The following is a 5,000-nucleotide window of genomic DNA, read 5'->3' on the forward strand; positions in this document are numbered from 1 at the left end:
AAAGCTCTCTCTTTGTTTCTATATAAAGAAGCAGGTCGAGCACTATAAAAGCGGTGAAAGGTTGCCTATAGACACGGACATTTTATGAGGTCGTTTACGAGCATCGATCAGTTAGAACTGCCGATTATCAACTAAATTGGAGTAGGTACAATTACTGGAAAGAGATATGTGCTAGTGTAGCTGCACTGGTGAATTATGATACACCGAAACAGTGCTGTACGTGGGTGATAGTTATATAGATAAATAGAAAGAGAATGAACAAAATCACACGGCGCAATAGTTTTATAACGTCATTTCTATATACGTAGTGACCATTTTCATTCTGTTCAACAGTATATCGACATACGCACGTTTCAGAGACTACTTGAAATTATAATTATTCATACAGGTTTACAGCTTCTGCAACTTTTTGACGAACGCTTCAAATCGTGACATCTTATTCAACTGACCATTGTATCTGTTTTATATATATATATATATATATATATATATATATATATATATATATATATATATGTATATATACTCGGGTCTTTTTATATTCAAAAGTAATGGATTAATGAATTCAACGAGGTTGTTAGATAGTGCTCAATAAAAAGAGCTGATAATACTTGTTTATTGTGATATAAACATGCTCACATCCCGCTGCTACAAACAGCCACTTGTTTCAATCAAACAACAGATATCATCAGGCAGCGACTTGACTATTCAAAAGTTCAATGAATAAGCTAATTCATTCAACTTTTAATAGTCAAGTCGCTGCCTGATGATATCTGTTGTTTGATTGAAACAAGTGGCTATTTGTAGCAGCGGGATGTGAGCATGTTTATATAACAATAAACATATATATATATATATATATAAAGAGAGAGAGAGTGATATATATATATATATATATATATATATATATATATATATATATATATAGATATATATATATAGATAGATAGATAGATAGATGGAGAGATAGATAGAGAGAGATAGATTCATTGGATATGACCATATTAATATGACACCGGTCAAGAATTATGAGACAATTTATATGACGGTGTTATAAATCGGTTTCCAAATGCCTTTAGCATTCATATTATATTTTTTACTTTAATCGCATGATTTTAAAATTAATCAGCGAGAGCAAATAATCAATGTTACTTTCACCATATCAATTAGAATTTTCTGGCAGAATCAATCGTAGTTTCTCTTAATAAGGGTGTCTATTTGCTATGTATATGTCTGTGTATTTTCCGATTTTATCATTTTTACTATTTTATTTGCCATCTTCTCATTTAAACTTCACAAGCCTCGTTTTTTTCTCTCCTTTTACTGACTGAGATACGTATCGCTGAAAATATGTCAATGTTTTTTTTTAACGAAAGTGCATACATATAAATAAAAAATATTACCGTTTTCTTTCATACATTAAATATCACCATTTTGTTCGAGGCCAGCTTGAATTTGCATTTCTTGATACTGATATCTGACTTTCATACACACTTTGACATTTCGACTTTTACATGCATTCACCATTCCTTGGAAATATTTATTGTGAATTGGAATGGATTCTATGAGTTTACGGAATTTTCACCAGGATAAAATTTAGTCTTTGCATTGGGAAGTGTATAGATAAAGTGTTATCAATAAATATTATCTGTATGGTAATACGATAGCACGTGTTTTATTTTGTGTCTCATGCATACATCTTTTTTTCTTCTGGGTCAATGTTCATTAGTTGTTATGACCTACCACTTTATCGGGAAAAACATATTACCAATTATTTTCAAAAGTTTGGGTCCCGGTTTCGATTATAGCTGATGATTAACGATTCTTTTTATAATGAAAATATACCAAATATTCTTCATAAGTTTTAGTTTCGGTTTCGATTATAGCTGAAACAGTTAAAGTGATATATATATATATATATATATATATATATATATATATATATATATATATACCCGTCATAATGTTGGTTTCGGTTTCGATTCCAGCAGATGCACCGAAGTTATATGGATATATATATATATATATATATATATATATTGAAATCACTACTATTAAATGTGTAAGAACCAATAGAAAATGGAATGTATATTCATATATACGAAATCTGCATGAATCCAAATATCATATTTAAGCGTATTTTATGGTTGTGCTACAGCTAGCTTCCCTGTTAGATTTGACAAATACTTTTACATTAATAGTAGGGCGTATGCATTCAGACTGGACATCCACGGAATACCAACATCAATATATTACAGATAAGTGTCCGCTTTCAGGTAAATATTATTATAAAGTAAATATTCTATCTATTTTTATAAATAAATGTAAATAAATATATTATAAAATTACGATGTATATATATATATATATATATTTATATATATATATATATATATACGCTTATGCATAAGGCTGATGAATCCTAGCGTGGATGAAACGCGGAATATTTTGTGTAACTTAATCGCCATATATATTTTATAACTTACTACCTAGCTCTACCTAGGTATTGCGCACTTTTGGAGTGAATACTTAAAGTTTGCGCACAAATTTATACTTTTGTATATTTTAATTTATGTGATTAAATGAATTAGTAATATATATATATATATATATATATATATATATATATATATATATATATATATATAAATTGAGCTTCCTCAGCTTTAATCGGAACCAAAATCAAACCTTATGAAGAATTCTTGGTAAAATTATTAATAAAAATAGATAACTTAAATGTCATCAGCCATAATCAAAATCGAAAGCAAAACTATTATAATTAATTATATTCACACACACACGCACGCACACACACACACAAACACACGCACATATATATATATATATATATATATATATATATATATATATATATATATATATATATATGCATATATACATACATAACATTTTATATGGTTTCTAATTTGGATTTAGCTTCCATTTATTAATATATTTATATTTGTTTAAAAGCATGCGGATTATAAACAAATGCTTCATTTACTGTTTTAAATTTTATATTGTATCATAGCCTTGTTTAATCATTCTTATTACTAAGCTAAAAACTGGGGGGATAAAATCTGTTAATATTAAGGTAACCTGCGCTATTCTCAGAAAATCAGTAATAATGTTTCCGTTAAAATGTATATAGGGCAACTAACATTTTTGTGCGTCATACGAACAATTTTAAAGGAAAGTTTTTTGTTTTTTTTATCAAATATTTTATGCCAAAAAATTCGATCCTCAATTTTGATATTCAAATTTACAAATGCAGCTTCTGTTACTCTATGCTCACAGTTAAAATCTAACTCTTTATGATCCATCAGATTCCCTTTTTTTTCAAATGTTTTGTTATCGTTTGTACATACATGATCGTGAATACATTTTATATAGTATGACAATTGTATTTCTGGATATTTCCTTTTTTATATTACTGATGACATAACTTAGAAATGGAAAATGAAATAAAAATCAAGGGCCGGAATTCCTACCATGAAAATGCTATTTATTAACGAAATATTGAACTTAAAGCAAAAGAAAATAAACCAATAAATGACTTTATTATTATATTTGACACCTCAATCTTATTTTAAAATATGTCTTCAAAAATGGGTAACCCTCTTTTATTATATATATATATATATATATATATGTGTGTTTGTGTGTGTATGTGTATGTATATAGTTTATGTAAATAATTAGTTTTTTAAGGTGTTTAAATTTTTAGACGTTCATCATTTTTATTTGCAAATTCATTAGCATTATTCTAAATTATATATATATATATATATATATATATATAATTTAGAAGATGTTTACTTTGGTCAAAATAAGAATATTTGTTTATTTAATAAGATTTTTTATGTTACCTAATTGTAATGCTTCTTGGGGGGCATTCCAATTCAAAACATATTTAAAACCTCTATCAGATACATAAAGTCATTTGTGTGAAATTTAATAAGAACGCGTTAATCCGTTTTGGATTTGATAGGGTAACAAATTACATACACAGAGACACATGTATTATATATATATATATATATATATATATATATATATATATATATATATATATAAATATATATATATATATACATGAGTAAGAATAAAATAAAAATACAAACGATGGTTGACGTTATGTTATTTGAGAAGGAAAACCGAGAATTAATTACATACTAATCAAAGTTTCGTCCCTATTTCAGGGGACATCCTCAGGATTTCGTAGAAAAAATGCAGAAGAAAACCACCACAGACCACATGCGAGTGAAAAAGGAAAATATCCTTCCCATTCTGGGTAGAATCTATAAATGTGCGTGTGGAAAAGATGAATTATTCTATGCATATATTTACACATAAATACGTTATCCATATACATATGTAGATTCATATTTACTTTTTTATTATTTTATCTTATTTATTTTGTGAAATTATAGGAAGAGAGACGGTTAAGGACATATAGACTGATTACCTAGGATCTGTATTCATATTTTGCTCTCTAATTATTATATTTCCTATAATAGGGGCTAAATTGTAGAAATCTTTTCTTTGCGTGATTGTGCTAGTATTTGAAATAATTGCCGATTCTAGAAGTTTCCGTTTAGCCCTACCTACAACAAATTTGATAATTTTTGGATGATCAAAGTCAAACAGGCTATCATGTTCAGCACAATGGCAGAAAAGTGCATTAAAGGATAGTAATTGTCTGTAGTTTTGAGATGAGGTGTTTTCATTGATTGAGATTGTCGGACTCGCTTCCTCATCTTGGTTGTTATAGTCACAACGTTTCGGCCGTTTTCGGAGTGCAAAACGGCCGAAACGTTGTGACTATAACAACCAAGATGAGGAAGTCACTCCGACAATCTCAATCAATGCATTTAAGGAGTTTCCATTCTTTATGTCTCTTCTGTGTTCATTAAGTCTTATACTAACTTACATTGTGTTTCTCCTATGTATGGTTTGTGGCATGCATTACAAGGGATAGAGTATATGTCGGCGCTGGAT

This window comes from Euprymna scolopes, chromosome 24 (genome assembly GCF_053919585.1).
Source record: "Euprymna scolopes isolate OS-2025 chromosome 24, ASM5391958v1, whole genome shotgun sequence".
Taxonomy (NCBI): domain Eukaryota; kingdom Metazoa; phylum Mollusca; class Cephalopoda; order Sepiida; family Sepiolidae; genus Euprymna; species Euprymna scolopes.